Source organism: Ochotona curzoniae, unplaced genomic scaffold (assembly GCF_017591425.1).
Source record: "Ochotona curzoniae isolate NIBS_2020 unplaced genomic scaffold, NIBS_Ocur_1.0 contig_3819, whole genome shotgun sequence".
NCBI lineage: Eukaryota > Metazoa > Chordata > Mammalia > Lagomorpha > Ochotonidae > Ochotona > Ochotona curzoniae.
In genome coordinates, this window is record NW_024466004.1 from 50238081 (window position 1) to 50261808 (window position 23728).

The 23728-nt window shown below is 38.2% G+C and overlaps 1 pseudogene; it reads right to left on the reverse strand.

The window, feature by feature from the left end:
- Positions 1-2853: 2853 nt before the first annotated feature.
- LOC121158405 lies at positions 2854-3065 on the reverse strand (annotated as a pseudogene).
- Positions 3066-23728: the final 20663 nt, after the last annotated feature.

Sequence of the window (23728 nt, forward strand, 5' to 3'; positions counted from 1 at the left end):
TGGGTTGTTTTTAGTTTTTTTTGTCAAAGAAATCGCAAAAGAACAAATGCCATATGTTCTCTCTTATATAAATAAACCAGCATGGAAAGTGTAACTTTAATAATCCAATTGATACTGTTTATTTGGCTGTTTCCAATGTGTTTTGATGTTTTTATTTCAGTTTTATTTATTCTAAATATTTTCTTTTCTCTTGTCGAATTCATTGTTGGCGCATGGATTATACAGTGTCATCATTTTTTCCCCAAGAGTCTTTTGTGTTTCGTTTTAGGCACCCATGTGTTGGTTACTCAGAGGCGCATTTTGCATGGTGCTGTAATTTATTGTTGATGTTACTGTTTTTGCTATTGTTCTAACTCATACTAGTTGTTGACCTTGTTTCATGGCTTCTCAATTATGGAAATGTATAGTGATGGAGTACTGTGGTCTACCATATCCAGATGTAAGGGTATAATAATGTAACATGCATCCCAGCTTCCAGACGAGAGATAGAGTCCTGATGAAACTGTTGGACATGTATAGACAATGAGATGCTAGACTGTCTGACATTGTTTATACCAACAGTGTCGGGGCACACTTAAATAACAGACTGATGGAATTATGATTCCTTGTGAAGGACTATACCACTGTAGTAAAATGGGGAAAATCTGTTACAGGTGGGAGTTTGGGAGGGAATCCCATAAGAAATTGTACCACATAATTCAAAATTCAAAATAAAAATATATTTTAAAAATGGGTAAATCTTTAAAGAAAAAAAATTATTAGAAGTAAAAAACAAAAGTTCATCTTGGAAGTAAGCTGATCAAATTTGCTTGGGTTCACTAACTGCTAATCCGCAGCCTACCAATTTGTAAGTGAGAATATATAATGATTGTTCTAAGACACATAGATTTTTGTTTGACTTGCTGCATAGAATTACATATGACAATACATAGTTAATAAAAAATAGGCAAGGATGAAGAAAGATAACAAGAAGTATCAAACAAAATATTGTTCTTCCCTTTCTTTGGGAGATAAAAATGTGGAAATGGAGAGGGGTCCATAGAAACAGTAGGAATATTTATGCGAATTCATAATTTATCAAATGGCTACTTATTTTTCTTTTGAATCATTGGAAAAATGGAAGTTTCTCAGAGAAATTATCAGTCTAGTAATCTCTAGCATTGTTAGAATAGTGTACTTTGCAGATGAGGTTTTCTCTATTTTGTTGTAATTTTAATTCGTTTGAACATATCCAATATGATTTGTTTATATTATTCTAAGAACATAAAGATATTCCTGTCCTCTTTCCCCCTTTCCTGCCCTTCTTCCTTCTCCCTTTTGGCTAAGATTACTCTAAGTTCTTCTTAGTTTGCATGTGAAATGAAAGGGTCTAGAATTTGTATTTGTTGCAGAGTATAGAAAAAAATTTTTAAAGTTTACTAAATGATTTTTATTTATTTGAAAGGAAGAATGAGGGAGGTAATGAGGAAGACCTTCTAGCTAGTTGAGTCATGAACTGCTACTCCCAAGGGTATACATCAGTTGGATGTTGGGTTGGAGCAGGACCAGGACTTGAATGCAAGCACTCTAATATAGGATATGCATCCCAATCTGTGGCACAACTCCCACTTCTAAATAAATTTTATCAGAACTGATGTCCATGAAGAGTGCTGTGAGAGAGAGATTACAGAATGAGAGGTAACTGTGACAATGATCACCGCTTTCAGACATAGACATGTGCAATGATGTGTCCTAAGTCAAATAGTATATTACTAGTATGATAACAAGACAATATTGATGGTGTCTTAGTATAGTCCAGTTCTTACTGGGAAAATTGCAAAAGGAAAAGAAGGCTGCTACCACTGCTACATTGCATTTACCATTTGGGAAAGTCAAAGCAACTGAAAACTTTGAAAGAGAATACAAATCTGTTTTTTTTTTAAAGATTTATTTCATTTTTATTGGAAAATCAGATATACAGAGAGGAGGAGAGACAGAGGAAAGATCTTCCATCCAAGGATTCACTCCCAAAGTGATGGCAACGGCTGGTGCTGCACCAATTCGAGGCCAGGATCCAGGAACCCTTCCAGGTCTCCCACACAGGTGCAGAGTCCCAAGGCTTTGGGCTGTCCTTGACTGCTTTCCCAAGCCACAAGCAGGGAGCTGGATGGGAAGTGGAGCTGCCGGGATCAGAACCGGCGCCCACATGGGATCTGAAGGTGAGGACACACTGAAGGTGAGGACCCTAGCCGTTAGGCCATGCTGCTGGGCCCGAGAATAAGAATCTGACAGGCTTTAAGACAAAAGGTGTTTCTGTTAATTCTAGAAGAAATTGTGTTCTCCAGCAGAAATTTAACTTTAGTACATGATCTGATATAATGATAATAAATATATTTCTTCCTTGCATGTACCTTAATGATAGTGCTGTTAATATTAGATAGAAATTTTGTCTTCAGTATTCTATTAATAATTTTCATAATTTATTAAAAAACTAAAATATCACCTGGCCTAATCCTTCCAATTATGTTTGCATCATCTTAAATTCTATCAAAGATATTACGTTTATTTTCTCATTTCATGTTTGTGTTGCTATAAATGCTAGAAAGGAAAGCTTTTCTTATGTGGATCCAAATTTATCTTCTCTTTGCTCATGGCTTTTGTCTTGTTTTTATTCCTTGGAGTTACATAGAAACTTCTATTTCTTCTTCATTTTTTTTTCTGAACCAAATAACATTTACTTACTTATTTTGTGTGTGTGCTTTAAAAATAACCTAAGTAGAAAGACCATTTTTTTTTTAAATGATTCCATCCTGGGATCTCCATTCTAGAGTTAAGTCAACAGTTCTATTTAAATTACTTTAACACTTCTGAGGATTATGAAATCTCCACCTTAAGACCATTTTTCTCTGGCTCAGCTCACAATGGCTGGAGAAGTCATCCTTCACATTGTCATCATCCCAGTTATCCTTCCAGTCATGTGTGTATTCATCTTCTTCTAAACTAGCCCAGTCTTCTGGAGGAAACTCCTTGAACTCGTCGTCCTCCTAGAGGAGACCCAAGTCGACTGGCAGATTTTTCTCAGACATGGCTACCTACCTTGACCAATGCCTCACAGGTGACAGGAGACACAGAGGCCTCGCTCCTCCGCAGCCAAGGCCACATGTTGCTACCACAGACATATGCGGGTAGAACTCTTATTTCCCTTTTTCTATATGAGAGGTGTATTTAGTTCACAGAAAGCCAAAAAGAAAAAAAAAACAACTGTTGAAAACATTCACTTATCTAAACATCTAGCCATGTTTCTCTCATTCAACCATGATTTGAAAATTTTCAAATAAAAATATCAAAATTAAGAATTGCTATAGATTGTAATACTTAGCTGACTACAAAAATATACTTGGGGACAAGAATCTGGTAAAACACTCATACGAAAAAAATTTGGTGATGTGTCAAAAGAATAATATAATGTTGAAGAATTATCATCCTTTGCTGCTTTGATGGAGGGTAGTATCCAAATATGGTAAAAAAAATTATAGTTTCAGAATTTTATATGTTGCTAATGTCATAAAAATCACTTTAATTTTCTTTTTTTTTTTTTTATGTAGTACAGTTTTATAGGCGCTGGGGATCCCCCCCACCCCTCCCATACCCCTCCCCCCATGGTGGATTCCTCCACCCCGTTGCATAACCATAGTTCAAGTTCAGTTGAGATTCATTGCTTGCAAACACCTGCCTAGCATAAAGTTCAGCGTCTCATTGTCCAGACAAGTTCAGTGGCCTCTTGGGGAGACCTTCTATGGTCCGAAGATAGGTCTAACAGAGTAAAGATCCAGTCAGTTAAAAGCCCCAACAAGGCCTCAGTATCATTATACAACATTATGGAATTAATTGACATAGTTTTGGGTAAACAATATGTTAAAAATAATGCAAGTTCCATTCTTCGAAACATCTGGGTTGAGACAGTATCAATGACAGGTTCAAAAAATAACAAACCACCATACAAAAAATTACAGGTTAAATCAAGGCAAACATGTGGTATCTAATCTTTTGGGATTTGCTCATTTCCCTTAGCATTATAGTTTCCAGTTGTGCCCATTTAGCCACAAAGAACTGCATTTTGTTTTTTTTAATAGCTGAGTAGTATTCCATGGAGTAGATGAACCAAAGCTTTCTTATCCAATCTTCTGCTGATGGGCATTTCGGTTGCTTCCATGTTTTCGCAATTACTGATTGTGCTGCAATGAACATAGGGATGCATGTTGGTTTGTCGTAAAACAGGTGTTTTGGATATATTCCTAGGAGTGCTATTGCTGGGTCATATGGTATGCTGATTTTGAGTTGTTTGAGTGTTCTCCAGACTGATTTCCATAAAGGCTGTACCAATTTGCAGCTCCACCAGCAGTGGAGTAGGGTTCCCTTTTCCCCGCATCCTCGCCAGCAAGCGTCGTTGGTGTTCTTGTTTATGTGGGCCAATCTTACTGGTGTTAGGTGGTACCTCATCGATGTTTTAATTTGGATTTCCCTTATTGCTAGGGAGCTGGAACATTTTTTCATATGTTTGTTTGCCATTTGGACTTGTTCCTTTGTGAAATGTTTGCCCATTTCCCGTGCCCATTTCTTGAGTGGCTTGTTTGTTTTGGTTTTTTGGTTGTTTTGAAGTTCTTTGTATATCCTGGAAATTAGCCCCCTATCGCCTATATCGTGTGCAAAGATCTTCTCCCACTCTGTGGGTTGCTTTTTTACTTTGTTGATTGTTTCCCTTGCTGTACAGAAGCTTCTTAGTTTGATGAGGTCCCATTTGTTTATTCTGTTCTCAACTGCTATTGCTTTTGGTGTCCTTCTTAGAAAGTCGGTACCTACTCCTAGGTCTTGCAGGGTATTTCCTACATTTTCTTGCAAGAGTTTGAAGGTTTCTGGATGTAGGTTTAGGTCTTTTATCCATGTAGATTGGATCTTAGTGTATGGTGATAGATGTGGGTCTATCTTTTTGTTTCTACAGGCTATCAGCCAGTTGTCCCAACAACATTTACTAAAGAGTCCTTCCCACTTGCTTAAGCTGTCATTAGTCTTTTTGTCAAAAATTAATTGGCTGTATCTGTGTGGATTCCGTTTTGGTGCTTCTATTCTATTCCATTGATCTTCCTTTCTGTCTTTGTGCCAGTACCAGGCTGTTTTGATTACCACTGCTCTATAGTATGTCCAGAGGTCCGGGATTGTGATTCCCCCTGCTAATTTCTTATTCTTCAGGATGGTTCTAGCTATTCGTGGTTTTTTGTGTTTCCAGATGAACTGTTGAATCATTGTATCCAGTTCCGTGAAGAATGTTTTGGGCAAGTTGATTGGAATTGCGTTGAAAATGTATATTGCTTGTGGTAGTATAGACATTTTAATGATATTGATTTTGCCTATCCAGGAGCACGGGATGTTATTCCATCTTTTGAGGTTTTGTTCAATTTCCTTTTTAAATAGTTTGTAGTTTTCTTCGAATAGGTCTCCTACACTTTTGGTTAGATTTATTCCCAAATACTTCATACTTCTCTCTGCTATTTTGAATGGTATCCTGTTGGTTAGATCTTCTTCCATCTTGGTGTTATTTGCATACACTATGGCTGTTGATTTTCGTTCGTTAATTTTGTACCCCGCCACTCTGCCAAACTCTCGTATAAGTTCTAGCAGTTTCTGTATTGAGTCTCCTGGTTTTTCTATGTATAGGATTATGTCATCTGCATATAGTGAAAGCTTGACTTCTTCGTTTCCTATACGTATGCCTTTGATTTCTTTTTCTTGTCTTATGGCCTCTGCAAGTACCTCTAGGACTATGTTGAATAGCAGTGGTGATAGTGGGCACCCTTGTCTTGTTCCAGATCTCAGTGGGAAGGGTTCTAGCTTTTCTCCATTCAGTATGATACTGGCGTTGGGTTTTTCATAAATTGCTTTGATTATGTTGTGGATTTTCCCATCTATGCCTACTTTGGCTAGAGTTTTTAGCATGAAGAGGTGTTGGATTTTGTCGAAAGCTTTTTCTGCATCTATTGAAACTATTATGTGGTTCTTGTTTTGCAGTTTTTGGATATGGTTTATAACATTTATGGATTTCCGAATGTTGAACCATCCCTGCATTCCAGGGATGAATCCTACTTGATCCGGATGAATGATCTGTCTGATGATTTTTTGAATTCTATTGGCTAGGATTTTGTTGAGAATTTTAGCATCAATGTTCATCAGAGAAATAGGTCTGTAGTTTTCCTTCTCTGATGGTTCTCTATCCGGTTTTGGGATTAAGGTGATGTTGGCTTCATAGAATGAGTTTGGGAGGGTTGCTTCCTCCTCTATTGTTTTGAAGAGCTTGTAGAGGATTGGGGTTAGTTCTGTTCGGAATGTTTTGTAGAATTCTGTAGTGAAGCCGTCTGGGCCTGGGCTTTTTTTCGTTGGGAGATCCTTGATGACTGTTTCAATCTCTACCTCGGTTATGGGTTTATTTAATTCTGCAGTTGCCTCCGGACTGAGTTTTGGTAAATGGTGGGAGTCCAAGAACTTTTCTATTTCTTGGTGGTCCTCAAATTTGTGGGAGTACAGTTCTTTGTAGTAATTTCTAATTATTTTCTTAATGATTGCAGTGTCTGTTGTTATGTTGCCTTTTTCATCTTTAATGCTGTTGATTCTCACTTTCTCTTGTTTTTTTTTGGTCAATCGGGCCAGTGGAGTGTCTATTTTGTTTATTTTCTCAAAAAACCAACTTTTTGATTTGTTGATTTTATGTATAGTTTTTTTGATTTCTATTTGGTTTATCTCCTCCCTTGTTTTGATGATTTCTTGTTTCCTATTGTGCGTGGGACTCTTCTGCTGCTGTTTTTCCAGATCCTGGAGGTGTGAGGTTAGTTCCTGTATTTGGCGTCTTTCTTGGGCCTTGACATGCGCTCCGATTGCGATGAATCTACCTCGTAGCACTGCTTTGGCGGTGTCCCACAAGTTTTGGAATGTTGTATCAGAGTTTTCATTGGTTTCCATGAATTTTTTGATCTCATCTTTAATTTCTTCTCTGACCCATTGTTCGTTTAATAGCATATTGTTCAATTTCCAAGAGTGCCTATACTTCCTGGGGAGTTTTGAGTTGTTGATTACCAGTTTCATCCCATGGTGGTCTGAGAGGGTACATGGTATGATACTAATGTTTTGGAAGTTGTTTAGATTCGCTTTATGTCCTATCATGTGGTCGATTCTGGAGAAGGTGCCATGCACCGCTGAGAAGAATGTATAGTCTGTGGCCTTAGGATAAAAAGTTCTATATATGTCTACTAAGTCCAGTTGTTCTATTGTTTGTGTGAGCTCTGTTGTTTCTTTGTTGAGTTTTTGTTTCGTAGACCGGTCCATTGTTGTTAGAGGTGTGTTGAGATCGCCTACAAGAATTGTGCGGGTGTCTATGTCTTCCCTTAAGTCTGTAAGTAATTGCTTTACGTAAGTAGGTGCATTAAGATTCGGTGCATAAACATTAATGATGGTGATTGCTTCTTGATGGATCATTCCTTTCACCAGTATAAAATGGCCTTCCCTGTCTCTTTTGATGTTAGTTAGAATGAAATCTATCTCGTCTGAAATTAGGATAGCTACCCCAGCTTTTTTTTCTCGTCTATTGGCGTGGAATATCTTTTTCCATCCCTTCACTTTCAGTTTCTTTGCATCCTTTCTGGTTAGATGCGTTTCTTGTAGGCAACAGATGGTTGGGTCTTGTTTGATGATCCATTCTATTAATCTCTGTCGTTTGATTGGTGAATTTAGACCATTTGTGTTGAGAGTTAAAATTGAGAGGTTGCAATTTTGCCCTGCCATGTGATTGTGTTGTGTGTGTGTTGTTGCCTATGTAATTGTCTTGTTTGTGCGGCCTTTAGTTTGGAGACCTTCTTATTTGCCAACTTTGTTTGTGATTTGCCTCCTTTTTGTCCGGGACTAGCGCATTTCTAAGGAGACTTTGCAGAGCTGGTTTTGTGTAGACATATTCTTCTAGTTTTTCTTTGCTATTGAAGTATCTGATTTCGTTCTCATATACAAATGAGATCTTTGCTGGGTAGATTATTTTTGGTTGACAGTTGTTTTGTTTCAGGACTTGGAAGATCTTTGTCCATTCTCTCCTTGCTTGTAGGGTCTCTTCGGAGAAGTCAGCAGTGATTCTGATGGGTTTTCCCCTGTATGTGATCTTTTCTCTACTTCGTACTTGTCTCAGGATTCCTTCTTTGTCTTCATTGGAGTAGAACTTGAGCACCGTGTGTCTGGGTGAAGATCTCTTTGGATCATGTCTGTTGGGAGTTCTCTGTCCATCCTGTATGCGGGGTGGATTCGTGTTCCAAGTGTTTTGGAAGTTTTCCTGTATAATTTCATCGAGCACTGCTTGCATCCCAGATTCTCTTTCTACTCCCTCGGGGAGGCCGATGATCCGAATATTCAATTTTCTAAGGTAATCCTTCATCTCTTGCATCATTTTATTAGTTTTGCTGAGGTTTGTCTCCAGCTGTTTGATTCGCTGGGCACTTTCATTTTGTGTGTCTTCTGTTTCAGAGATCCTTTCCTCTGCCGCATTTATTCTGTTGATGAGGCTTTCAATCTTATTATCTTGGGCGTCCAGTTTGGTTTTGATTTGTTGTATTTCGGTGATTATGCGGTTCTGGTAGTCTTCCAGCTTTGTGTCCACGTCTCTGAGAAATTTTAGCATTATTTTCATCAATTCCTTTGCTGGTAACACTTCCATGTCTTCATCTCGTATCGTCGATATTGATAATGGCTTTTGGCCCTTGTTTGGTGGGGTGCTGGCTCTTTCATCTGGAGCACAACTCTTTCTGGTGGTTTTTCCCATTGCGTTGGTGTATTCTGGTGGGGCAAATGGACCCGTGTGTTGAGGGGCTGTCAGGTGCTTTCCTGTAGAGATTGGAGCCTGCAGGCGTGGTGTTGCCGGGCGTGGTTATTTTCAAGGCACCGTTGGTGCGTTCTCAGGGCCCGGGGCTGTAGAGCACCACCTTGGGGGCCCAGTGGATTCCAGGCACACTCTGGGCACCTCTTCTACAGGTGTGACACCCCAGGGCGTGGAGGGATGGAGGCGCTCTCTGGGTGTGCCCCCTTCACGGGAATCCGCAGGACTTAGAAGGTTTTATGTGCTTTCTCCCTGCGTTCTCCGTGTCAGGGACTGCAGGGTTTTTCAGAGCCCACCTGGTGCGTCTCCCACACACGGGACTGTGGGTGAGGCACTTTCCAGGCGTGGCTCTTGTGCAGTGAATCCACCACTCGTGGTGTGTGGGTGTTCAGAGCCCCTGCTCCCGTGTGGCTCCCCCACACAGGCCCTTAGCGGAGGAGTGACCCAGGCGCCCTGTTATAATGACTTCACGGCAGGTTCGCACCGTGTCAGTTTGGTGCAGGAGTTTTCAGGGCTCTCCTGGTGGGTCGCCCACGCTCAGAACTGCAGGGTGGGAGGCGAGAAGTGAGCAGTTCACTCTATGGGAGTGGTACCTGCGTGTCAGGGACACACAGCGCTACACTTCCCAAATCTGAGCTCTCCTGACACCTGACACCTGTGCTGCGGAGGTGCTGCTGCTGCAGGCGGGGCGCCCAGCCCGCTCGGTGCGGCGCGCACTCACCAGTGCGCTCGGTGGTTTCGTGCACTCACCAGGCAGGATGTGGGGGACTCCAGACCCTCGCCAGCTGCCTCTGCGCACCGAGCCGCACTGGTCCCCTCAGCGCAGGAACTTCCGAGGCGCCTTCCCGCGGCCCCCTTCAGCCACCAACACAACACCACTGTGCGTAGTTCCACACAGACCCAACAGTTTCGGCCGCCTGCTCCGCCTTCTCAGAGGCTGGAATCTCAGCAGGGGGCGAGAAATGCGGAGGCTGCCATGTCAACCCCGAGCTCACCAAACGTCCGGCTGCTGCAGTCTGCCTCCACCGCTGCCGAAGGCCTCCCGCCAGCGACGATCCCCCTGATCTCCCTCCACTTTAATTTTCAGCATTTAACTTTTGCGCTTTGCTTTCTTTTAATCTCTATATATGACAAAATACTAAATTCTATTTAATTACTCCTTAGTAATACTTGAGTCTGCTCCTTTCTTCATTCCCACACCTACTATCTGAATGTTCAATATAATAATTTTTAAATTTAAATTTAATTTTCAATAGTTTCCATGCTGATTTCTTTTCTCTAAATTGTTTTCATAGTGAATCAAGACGAATTTTTCTAAAATATCAAATCAATCTTTGCTTTTATATTTATTATTAAGAACACTGAATCTATTATCACCATTACTGAGGCTAATTATGTCATACCTTTCATTGCATGTCTTGCTGTGTTACATATAATTTAGTGCTTAAGGATATGCAGTTTTCCTAGATAACCCACAAACACGAGTCCAGTATTCGATGGGCTCAAAGAGAAACAGTGTCATACCCCAAGATTTATGTGCCTTCGTACACACATAAAGTCACTTGACTTTTCCCAAGCTTCTGGTTCATCAGCTTCCCTTTGTGGCTTGAGAGAATTCAATGAGGAACACTGTTGTTATGAACCTGATAAGTGTGTCATCTTTTAATTTTTCCTTTCTGATATTAGCAAATAGATACAAAGCCATTGGAGTTTCCAGTAACTCTCAACAACAGCTACCCTGAGTTAGAAACAGAATTTTCATATATCTTAATAAAGCATGAGAATAACAAATGAGATTCTCAAGATCTGGGTACTGAAGAAAATATTAGAAAAGAAAATTGAGTTGTTTCAACTTATGAGGCAAGTTATTTGTAAGGATGATGATTATAGCTATGAGTACCTATTTGTCACTGCAATTACTCATTCTAGTAACTAGTATTTGTACATCCAAGGAATTTTTCTTAAAAGATGCACTTATTTATTTGAATGACTGAATTAAAGTGATTACAGTGGGAGAAGAGACAAAAAGATCTTCCATCTGCTGGCTCCCTAGCTAAAGGGCTGGAAAGGCTACTTACTGGAACTTTGAGTATTCCATGTGGTACTAGAAATCATCCTTTGCTGATTTTTGAGGCATAGCTGCAGGGAACTGGGTTGTAATTGGAGGAGCAAGAAATTGAACTGGTGCCCATATGGGATGCCGGCACTGCAGGTGTCAGTTTAACTTGCTATGTCACAATGCCATCCCCAAAGAAACTTTTTTTTTAAGATTCATTTATTTTTATTGGAGAATCAGATTTACAGGGAGAAAGGGAGACAGAGAGAAAGATCTTCCAACTGCTGGTTCACTCACAAAGTAGGCTATAACAGTCAGAGCTGAGTCAATCTGAAGCCAGGAGCCTCTTCCAGGGTCCCACAAGAGTGCAGGGTCCCAAGGCTTTGGGCCGTCCTTGACTGCTTTGTCAAGCTACAGGCAGGGAACTGGATGGGAAGTGGCCCCGCTGGGATACCAGCTGGTGCCAATATGGGATCCCAGAGCATACAAGGCAAGGACTTTAGCCACTGGGCTATTACACCGAACCCCAAGGAACTCTTTAAAAAAAGAGTTTGATTTTATTTACTTGAAAAGTAGAGTGACAGAGTTAGAAGGAGGTTCTTTTATCTGTTTATTCACTCTTCACATATCAGTGGATTTCAGGAGTCAGGTTTGGTCCATAATCTGCTGCATTAATCACATGATCAGGGTCTAGATTAGAATTGGAGCAGCCTGGACAGGATTGTTACTATGATGTGGATTGCTTGCATCTCAAGCTGCAGCTCTAATTCATTGATATTGATTTAAACAATAGGATGATTAACTTAGTTTTGCTAAGCAGCATATCATAGTATTTGTATTAATTTAGCATATTATGAATTGAAAAATTCTTGTACAGAGATAACAGTTATTTGTATGAGCCCATAAATTAATGTTATTCTGTAGATGTGCATATACACTATGGAATACTGCTAAGATATAAGAAAGAATGAAGAGATTCTTTAGAGATCTGAAAGTGGATCTACAATATTTTCCTGCCATCCCATTTCTGGGAATTTATATAAACGAAATGAAATCACCATATGAGTTATTTGTGTGTGTGCAAGATATATATATATCTTAGATAGACATATATATATATCTTGCAACTCAGTTAGCAATAGCTAGGAAATGAAATAAACCCAAATAGCCATCGATAGATTGCTGGACAAATAAAATTTGGTATATATACATTATGGATCACTGCTCAGCCAAAAAAAAAAAAAGTGAAATTCTGACTTTTGGAACAATTTGGATGAAAGAGGAAGCCATTATGTTTAGTGAAATAAGCAAGTTCTCCAAAAGCAAATATGTTTTTCCTGTAGCGTAACTAATAAGCAGGGCACAAAAAATGTAATCTGTAAGAGTACGATTGACATTTTGAGATTTGATTATGATTTGCAACTTTTGTTAACACTTTTGAGGAACATTAGGGTTTTTTTTCAATATTTTACTTGCTTAATCTTTACCTAATGGAATATTAAGTGTGTGATTGGGAAGTAAAATGAATGTATACCACAGAAGGAGGAGGGTGGGCGGGATATGTAGAAAGGAGAGAGGGTAGGATGAGAAGTAACACAGTGTTTCTGAGACTGTATTGTGGATGATCCCTGTTAGGATTCCCGGACCCAAGGTGTGACAGCCGTGCCAAGAAATATTGGGAGATAAGGGATGCAAGGCTTGTGAAGCAATGCACACTTTATTGATCTCAAATATATATCAGGTTACCTAGGCAATGATTGGAAAGCTTCTATGAAGATAGCAAACAAGGAAATGAAGTAACAGTCACCATAGTGGCAAAGGAGTAAAAATGTTTTTCAGAAATGGAGTCTAACAATCAAACCAATTAACTGAGGAAGGGGTTACACTTGGCTACAAGCAGCTAATAAGGAAGGGAGGCACGGGGAGGTGCTGTTCATCCCCAGCCATGCTTGGGCAGTGAGACCCCATGCGGGAAGTCGGCTTCCTGCTAGCATTCTCAGTCTGCTGAGAGTGTATAAGTTCTAGGGTCCTTGGGCATCTGATGGACTGGTTCAGAGGTACACCTCCACAAGGTATTACAAATTACATGAGATTTATTCACTTTATATAGATAGATAAGTTAAAATGTAAACTACTACAGACTCCCTGACCTCGAATGTGAAGGTTAAGGAGCACATGCTTGTCCTAGTGGTTAGGATGCTGCTTGGGATGTCTGCATTTCATATTGGATTGCTAGACTCAGCTTCCAATTCCAGGATTCTGCCAATGCCATGGCTCAAGTGATTGGGTCCCTGATACACACACGGAGACCCAGGTGGAATTCTTGGCTCCTGACTGGGGCATATGAGCATTTAGAGTTAGCCAGTAGATAAGGACTCTTTGTCTTGCTGCCTCTCAAGCAATTGAACAATTTAAAAAGTTAATGTTATTTTGCAATTAAAAAATATTTAAGCATATAAAATGTTAGAATCCCTGAACTGGACAGGTCTTATGAAAATCATTAGATTCTCTTCAATCACAGGGAAAAATTGAGGTCCAGGGAAAGTGAATGACTTGCTCAAGTTACATAGGTGGAATTAAAATCAGAACATCATATTCTGGTTCTTTGTCAGTTTTTTTTTTTTTTTTACCATGTCAGTTTCCCCATTTATAAAACAGAAGGGGTAAACTTAAATTTCATTTTTTTCTATTACTATCCATATTAAAAATCAGATAATTTGTGAGTAATTTCTGTATTTTATTTTATGTAATTGGGAACAAATAGTTATTTATCCAAACATAAGAACTGAAATATGTCAGGTGCATATCAGATCACAATCCTGTTTTATACAACACAAGAAATGTCATGGAGTTTTCAGCTAATCAATTGTCTATCATTAAATGGAACATTTTTGTCTAGCTGCTGCCACCTGACATTATCCCAGCACATTGTGTAAGAGGCTATGTTTCAGACATCAACACTTTCAGTATACTAAAGGAAATGCCAGCTCCTGAAATCAGGTTCAGTAATCAAGCAGTAAAGTATTACATAATTTTTCCTATATAGCATAATTACAGAGATAGACTGGATAAAAAAGAAATGTGATAAATGTACAATATGTTTGTTGACATGTTATGATGCAGAGGAGTAGATAGAGCTGGTCTATGAAGAAATAAAAAGTTATATGCTGTGTTGTGTGGTTCTGGTTCAAAATGAAATAATATTTCCAGGAACATATAATGATCTGTTTTATATTCCCCTCGGTATTTAGCCACTTTCTTTTACCACACTCTGGACATAAGTTTAGATGGCTAGTCTGGGGTAGTTAGGATTTTACAAGAAGTTGATATAATTTGATCAGATCAGATAAATAAATCACAAATCTATGTTGGTTTAGGCAGGTGAGGCGCTGAAAATGTGGTTAGACCATAAAACAAAATCAACAACAGAGAGAAAAATAGAATATTTACAACAACATGAAGTTAAATAATATGCTACTGAATGACCAATGTGTTGCCCAGGGGATGTATAGTAACTGTATAGTAGACTTAAATAGACATGTGAAGATTCAATGTAGGGTACATCTCTACTTCGAAATCAAAGATGGACTCCCAATGAAACTGTTGAATGTACCTCGACAGTAGGATGGATGCTGGACTCTTTGCCAATTTCCATGCCTACATTGTTGGGATATACTTAAGTAGCAGAATGATGGACTTATGCCTAATTGTGAAGGACTATATTATTGTAATGACACGGGAGGAGGGAAGGTAAAGTCCAGAGCCTATAAAACCGCTCATGGAACAATAAAATAAATAAATGAAAAGGGTTAAGGTCAAATGAATTGGAGGAGAGAGGACTTAATGAAAGAAATGAGACAAATTTCAGTAATACAAAATGATGTAGTGTCAATGGCTAAGCCAAGTAGAACTTGATATATCTTTCATTGAAGCTCAGTATGGGTCAGTATGGGTCAATTTCCTCAATTATAAAAAAGGAAATTATACTAATATTTGTCAAATGGAATATGAACTGGGCAATAAGCAATGTTTTCTAAATTTGCTTGATGTGTCTGATCATTTGGGAGATTAGTAAAAATATTGATTTTTCAGTTCTGTGCTTAGGTTCCTTGTGTCCTATTATTTACAGAAAATTTATTAAAATGTGCAATTTTTTATAGGAGGATTTTTAATTTTATTTTTTTAGCTTATTTACTTATATAAGGTGAACAATTTTTACATATTTCATAATACAGATTTAGAAGCATAACAATACTTTAAAATGTGTTTTTATTGAGTTTCAGTTGATTTTTGACATTAGAAAAACCTAGAAAACACAAATTTAAGTAAATACAAATGTATGTACTGGTACTACTTTTAATTATCACTTTACATATGAAATTATTGAGGTAAATTAACTTACTTAAGATTGAAGAGCTACATGATGACAGAAAAGACACTATAACTAGACCTAGACCACTTAAACTTTTATTCTGCCTGTCAATGAGTATCCTTATTAATTGGAAATAATTATTGGGAGAACAATAGAATAGAATAGAACAATAGAACAATAGAATAGAACTATTTAGCCTGCCAAATAGTTTGTAAATAAAAGTACAATTATTTTATATTTTAAAAAATGTTGTAATATTGGATTTTTAAAGTTTGTCCATTTCTTAACAGCAGATTATACACACAAACAAGCAAAAGTGTGACACTTTGGACCCATAATATTACTCTCTCAATGTCAAGAGAAATATAAGACAAATGTAACACATACTCATAGTTGCTGTTATGCAATGAATTTCAGAAACTAAGACTAAATTGTGCTGTGTTGGTGGTACCTGGAAAGATAATTGCAACCATTTGTATGAAAAATTCTCATGATCTAACAGTGTGAGCTGGGTCAAGTACAAGACAGTTGATGGTCTCAAGACTCAGTCAAATGATGCATCTATGGAGACTGGGACAAATATTCTCAAGTGTCACCTTGATTATGCTGAGTAATAGCCTTGAAACAGAAATGTGAGTGAACAGTCTTTAAGTGATTAAAAATGCTCAAATCAATGGAAAGTGCTCTGGTGTGAATATTTAAATGAATATCCATTCAAAATTCACATGAGCAAACCTGCTCCCAAGGTGATTATACTGAGAGAAAGGGATGTTTAGGAGTTATTAGATCATGAGGACTTCATCCTCATGAATCAGAAAAATGTCCTTATTCAAAGTTCAAGGGAATTGCTTTTTCCTCCTGTCATGTAAGGACACATAGAAGACAACAGCTGTAAGAAACAGGTTTTCAGCAGACAGCAAATTTGGTAATGCGTTGGTATTGTTTTTCTGAGCTCCCAGAACTATAAGCAATACATTCATGTTATTTTTAAATTAGCTAGGATAAAATTTTTATTGTGTTAGCCTAAAAGTACTGAGACAGAATTTGTTGCAGAGAAGTAGGGATACTGTAGAAATAAACAGCTAAAAGTATTCTACAGATACAGCTTTGGAATTTGGTAACAGGTAGATTGGAGGAAATGGAGATCCAAACTAGAAAAAGCTTAGATCACCTTAAATGGTCTATTTGGAGCAATTATGTTCAGAACTCAGAAGTGCAGCGCTTAGGGAAGTCTCAGTCTTAAAGATTACCTAAAATGCTTGTGCAAAGAATGTTGGTACACACACGGGTGGTGTATCACCTAGTATTCCATTACTAGTATTATGTAGTTTTCTATTGCAATAACAAAATATGTAAATCTGCATGACATTTTAAAGAAAAGAGATTCAAGAGTGAGACACTGGTATGGGCTCAGCTTTGATGGGACCAAAAGGTAAATGATGTCACACTAGCAGGAGTGCATGTGGGAGTTAAAGATCATAAACTCTCTTGATAACATTTGAGGTCAGGGCTCCTAAACACTCATGTACCTTCCATTTGGCTCCATGTCTTAAAGGTCCCACCCCCTCACACAATGTCGCATTGAAGATACATCTGCAATACATGAACCTTGGGGACAAACTACCCCTAAATCACTGTTGATGATAAAGGTCATTCTAACAACGTCTCATATGGAAATGAAGATTATGTTATTGGAAAGGGAGGAAAGGCAATCTTTGAAAAATGACCAAGAATTTGAATTGTGTTCATGCACTAGAATTCTGTTGAAGAAGGAACTTGAGATCAATAAATAGGAACTATGGAGGAAGAAATATCTAAGCAAAGCATTGTGGATGTGATGTCACTTCTCATGACCACTTACAGTAAAGCAAGAGAAGACAGAAGTGAATAAAAATAGATTTTGTAAACCAAAGAGAAGCAGAACCTAAATGATTTGAAAAATCTCAGTATTGTAATGCTGTAAAGGATGAGAAAGTTCGTTTTTAAGAGAATTGAAAATTTGTCTAAAGTCAGATAACCATTTATTTGTAATTAGTATTATTCTGGCACTGTCTATCAAGATATAGAAGAGTTACTTTAAATGTATTTTTGGAGATCATTGTGCTGCTGTTGTCATCATGGGCTCAGGGTGTCAAGATTGAGGAGTAGGATTTTTTTTTTCTGGCGTGACCTTGGTATTCGTTGTCAGTTGCTGTATGCCTCAACGTTCTGCTTCCTGAAATGCAGTTCCACATTCCTCACAGATATGGAGAGGGCTGCAGGGGTCACCCCTCTTGAGGGCATGGGAGGTAAGCCACAATAACATTCATGCAGTGTCATGTTCATTGGTAGGCAGAGTGAAAGAGATAGACAGGCATGTCTGCCTTCACTTAGATTTGGAAAATGCAGCTTCTATGAGCCTCAGGCACACAGTGTGGGTGGGAGCTGCCACAAAGTCTGATGGCAATGTGTGCTGCCACAAAGTCTGATAGCAATGTGTGTTGGAGTCCTGAGGTAAGGCTACAACTGCTAGATCCATTAAAGCAATGTCCAGAGGACCACCCCTAGATTCAAGAACTTTAGAGCTACTGGTGTATGACACCGGCCTTGATGAACTGTGCTTCTGGCTGTGCTGTGCTCAACAAAGCATGGGATTGGGATTGCCAGACTTTGGAGCTCAGCTTCCATCTCACTGTGTCTGGAATGTGAAATATTTCATGTTTACCCTGTTGGGCTTTTGGATTTGCTTGAGAACTATTATCCCCTGTATTCTTTCCTAATTTTCACTTTTGGAATAAGAATATCTAGCTCATGCCTATATCAACATTATCTATTATTTTAGAAACAAGTAGCTTATTGAATTTTCCAGGCTTAATATTTGAGAGGTGTTTTCTTCTGCGTGACTCATACTTTGAATCTCACCTGTATCTGATTTAGGTGTTACAACCACATGCTGCTTAACAGTGGGGATACTTTATGAGAAATTTATTATTAGGCAACTTTATGTCTGTGTGACCAACATAAATGCACAGATAAACCACTCAATGTGGTCTCTTTATGCAATCAAGAGCTATTACGTGAAGTGTATAAAGCTTTTGCCATGGTAACATGGCCTAATGTCTCATGGTAATTTTTCATAAAAGTACACCTAAAATAATGACAAAAACAATATAATAAATTTATAAACCAGTAACAAAGTTATTTATTATCATGATCAAATATTATGTACCAAATGTACTTTTACATGACTGGAATGCAGTTGGTTTCATTACATCAGCACTACCACAGACATGAGAAACTACTGCACTATGAAGTTAGGATAGCTAAGGTAATACTATGCAACATGAGTTTTCCAGTGTATTGCAATCTTATAGGACCACCAATACATATTATGTGTGACTAAAATGTTACTATGCAGTGCATTTCATATTCAGATGAAACTTTGGACAGCATATTTTTGAGTTGATACTAGAAGGAATCCATAGGTTAGTTACTGGTATGAAATAAATATATTTTTTATGTGAAAAGGACCTGAATTTTAGAAATCCAAGGTAAAAAAACTACAATCTAAATGTATTCCTTAAAACTTCTATATTGAAACCAAACCTGCAATATAATGGTATGAAGAGGTGGAGATTTGGGGAGGAAATTAGATCATCAAAGCCCCACATTTGTGAATAGTATTGGTGTCACTTTAAAAGAGGCTTGAAGCCTGTTTTCCTTTGCTATGTAAGAAAGAAAGCAGAAAGAAGCTACCGTCTGTGAGGAAGGATACTCATAAATCTGCTGGTACCTTGGTCTCATCCTTTAGGGTCTTCAGAAGCATAAACAACGGATTTATATTAAACCAAACTTTAGGAATTTTGTTGTTGCAGCCACATTGCAGTAAAACAAAGAATTATTCAGTCAGAAACAAACATAGACAATTCTGTTTCTAAATAACTGTAAGGCAAGATTTTTGAATTCTAAAACAGAGTGTAGAAATGTCAATGAAATGGCAGAGATTGTTGCAAATGCATGTGCAGTAAGAAGAACTGCAATTTCTAAGATCTTCCTAGTTTTCCATGATAGCTAGGTGCATATGAGGGATGACGGAGCCTTTGGTTGACCAGGGGATATTTATAATGAGAAGACGTAAGATCAGTAAGTCAGTTCTAGTTGCCACAGTTGAGCACACAATTAGAGGGCAGTCAGTTGCCCAGCAGAAAATATAACAGCCTAATGACAACATCAACACAACAACCACTTTGTGGTTGGGAAGCATGGATAAATGGTGGTATTCTAAGATTCCCTGACCCTCCGTACCTGTCCAATCTTCTTACATGAAAAAATATTTATACCTTTGATGAGTGTTATGGATTGAATTGTATTCTCTCAAAATTAATATAGTAAAGCCCTAATCCTTAATAACTTGTAATTTGGGGCTTACATAGAAATAGTGTGATTGCAAAACATAATCAAAATGAGGTCATCTGGAGTAGGATGGACACCTCATCCAGTGTGACCAGCATTCGTACAAGAACAAAAAGGAGCAACTGTAATTCATTAATCAGTTATCTCTCCTTTATTTTCCTACTTTTTTTCTTTTGGCATCATATTATCCTTCCCTCTAAAGTTTGAGGTGATAGATATGCTAATTTTTCCCAATTTTATCATTGTAACACAGTAAAAAATTATAAGGGCCTGAAGCAATAGCTTAGTGGTTAAATCCTTTCCTTGCATGCACCAGAATCCCATATGGGCACAGGTTCATGTTCTGGATAATTTACTTCCCAGATAGCTCCCTGTTTGTGGTCTGAGAAAGCAATGGAACAGTCCACTCCTTGGGACCTGGCACCCATATGAGAGACCTGGAGGAGGATCCTGGCTCCTGGTTTTGAATTGGCTCAGCTCCAGTCATTGGGGCCACTTGGGGGGTAAACAAGCAGATGGAAGATCTTTGTCTCGCCTTCTCTCTGTAAACCTTTTTAATAAAAAGATTCTATTAAATTTTAAAAATGTAATAAAAGAAAAACTGGGGTTCTTATAATGGAAGAACATCATAGAAAGGTGAAAGCAAATATTAGGGTAAAACAGCCAAAGACAAGGAATGTAAAACACCAGAAGCCAGGAAGGAGGTCTGACACTCTCAGAAGGACCCAACTTTGCAGATTGGAACCTTTTTGTCTCCAAAAATGAGAGAGAATGAATTTCTCTTTTTCTTTTTTTAAAGGTTTGTTTATTTTTTAAATTTTTTATTACAAAGTCAGATATACAGAGAAGAGGAAAGACAGAGAGGAAGATCTTCCGTCCAATGATTCACTCCCCAAGTGACCGCAACAGCTGATGCTGTGTTGATCCAAAGCCGGGGACCAGAAATTTCTTGCAGGTCTCCTACTCAGGTGCAAGGTCCCAAGGCTTGGGGCCGTCCCCGACTACTTTCCCAGGCCACAAGCAGGGAGATGGATGGGAAGTGGAGCTGCTGGGATTAGAACTGGTGCCCATATGGGATCCTGGCGCTTTCAAGGCTAGGACCTTAGCCACTAGGCCACGCTGCCGGGCCCAAATTTCTTTTTTCTAAGGCACTCAATTTTTGCTAAGGCAGCCCTAGCAAAACAATGCGGAGACTATAAATGACAATGAAAAAATTAAAAATGCAGTCAAAATTCCTCCCATAAGGGATTGTGAGAATTTTAGGATATGGTTGTTACTCCAGAAGTGTTACAAAGTTAGGCAAATTTGTATCCATATCTTGACTTTTCCATGGTCCAAGAAAGTATCCTTTACCTAACAAATTATGCAGATTATCTTATCCTTATTATCATAATCTAAATAAAACGAGGAAATAGTATTTGTTACAATAATTAAATAATGAATCTAGTCTTCAAAAATGTTACTGCTACCATTCACTGCTTTATTTGCATTAGCAAAACAACCCAAAAGTAAGTTATTGCTTTATCATCATTTCTGGGAAGGTCTAGGCTCATTGATCATTCACTTATTAAGAATTATTATTCGTGATTTACTCAATTTACTTGAAGGGGAGAGTTACAGAGAGAGAATAAGAGACAGAGACAGAGAGACCTTCGACTCACAGGCTCACTGCCCTAATGCCTGCTAATGGCCAGAGCTGAGTTATGAGTTTCTTCTCCGTCTACCATGTGGGCTATCCTCTGCTGCTTTCCCAAGTCATTAGCACAGAACTAGATTGGAAGTGGTGCAGTGGGATTCGAATGCATGCCTACATGGGATGCTGGTGCTACATTAGCTTGCTACACCTCCACATCAGCCTAGTAGAAGCTCTTTTTCAACATAGGCTGTCATATAAGGCCAAGATTGGAAACACTATAAATAATGGATTTCCAGGATCATCTGCTTAGGAAAAAAATTGAGATGCTGTGTTTTTATTTTTTTGTCAGTTGTGCACACAAATTCATATAATTCTTTAAATATATTAGTTTTTATGGGGAACTTGTGATTTGAGTGTTTCTAACAAAGTGATTAGATAAAGATTAGTATGGTATTAAATAATAAAATTTTCAGGATGATAACTAACATATAAATAGTAAACGATGGAGTAAAGTGGCCTATCAGTTAGCTTTTCCAGAAAAGATTTTCTCTCCAAATGTAACCATAACTGATGTATCAGACTTTTCTTTATGATTTAAATTATAATATATTTATTATTTTACTATAAAACACAGGTACAGTGTTTTGGATCCTGTAACTTGAATGCGTTATAAAAATATAAAAACTAAATAAAACCTTTCTGCTTCATATTATACATAATTCTTTTTAGCCATAGCTTTCATTGAAACTGGTGTTAAAGACTTTGGTCGAAATTTTTTTTTAGTTTCGTGAATCAAGTCTCTCAAACTATGGATGAATACTTAATCTTTTAATTCTTAAGGACTTTTTTTTTTGGCTTCTAAATAAGAACCAACTGTCTCCATTGTATAGTTCCTCCAAATGAATATATGTGTATAAATGTTTATCTATATATCTATTGATCTGATATTTTGTGTAGAGATTGCCTCATATCAGAGAGAATATATGATATTTGTCCTTTTGAGATTGGCTTATTTCAGTGAGCATAATGGTCTCTAGTTGGAACCATTTGCTGCAATTGGGAGAATTTCATGTTTTAAATGGCAGAGTAGTATAATGCAGAGTAGCATATCTGGAAGAGAAGATAGGTTGCAGTATGCATCTCTACTCCTGAATAAAAGGAAGACTCTCAATGAAACTGATAAATATACGTTGACAATAGAATACTAGATTATCTTCCATTGTTTATAGCCACAAGGCCACAATACACTAAATAGCAGAATGTTTTACTTAACGACTGGTGCTGAAGGACAATACTGCTGTAATAATATGGGAGAAAAAGTGGGAAATATGGTGGAAGATGGATGGGGAATCCATTCCTTTATGCTTATGTAACCGAATCATGAAACATAAGTAATAAAATTATAATAATGATAATAACAAGCAAAAACTAAAAAAAAAAAATCCAAGCTTTTAAGAGGATAATTTGCTTGACAAATAGTAGTACACGTTTTAGTTGCTTTTCCATTATTTTGCCTCTATAAAGAATTACTCTTAAAATTCATCATAAATTCTGTGAGAATGGAGACCATGGGGACTTGCTCGTGAGTTGGGAGAACATGATCCAGAGATCTGTTCTCTATGCTGTTCATTACCACAGAGCAACTTACTTAGTATCAGACACTTTGGTCCTATTTTTTGGAAGTGATTGACATAAGAAAAAAAAAAAAGGAATAGAAAATAAATTCTGATCTTGAGAAAGTTGCTCTGATAGTCACACTTTTTATTTTAAACTAGAAAAAAAATCTATAGGAATCAAGATGGAGGAATAGGGTAATGACACGTTTAAATGGACGGAAAAACATATAATCAGGATGAAGCAGAGAGGACACATTCCAGGAAATAGGAGAGGACAGGATAACAGCAGAGGGGTACCTGGAGACTGACATACACAGGAAAGCAGTGAACACAACGGTGTGGTGATGCAGTGACTGATAATCCAGCAGCATTCAGCTAAATGTGATTTGAACTCCACCAGCAGCCGGAACTCCACCAGCAACCAGGTGGGAAGGGGCTTTCACTGGGAACTTTGGAGGTGAATCCAGACAAAGAACTGTCCGTCCTGCTTGTCCGTCTGATTTGCCCAGGAGCAGAGACAGAGCAGCAGATCTCAGACGGGCAGTGTGAGAACAGGGTGGATTTCACAGCCCAGTCAGCCCCCTAGAGCTGAATTAGGCACCATTTTTCATAAGGAGGTAAGGGCAAGAGAAAGGACTGAGAATATGCTGAGCAGGGGGTGAACTCATTTCTGACTCAGTAAACTGTATCAACGTGGCACTCTACAGGTTCCACCCGGGGCAGCTCTGGACTGCGCATGTGCTGAGCTCAGGAGAACTCACTGAGTTCACTGGATTGC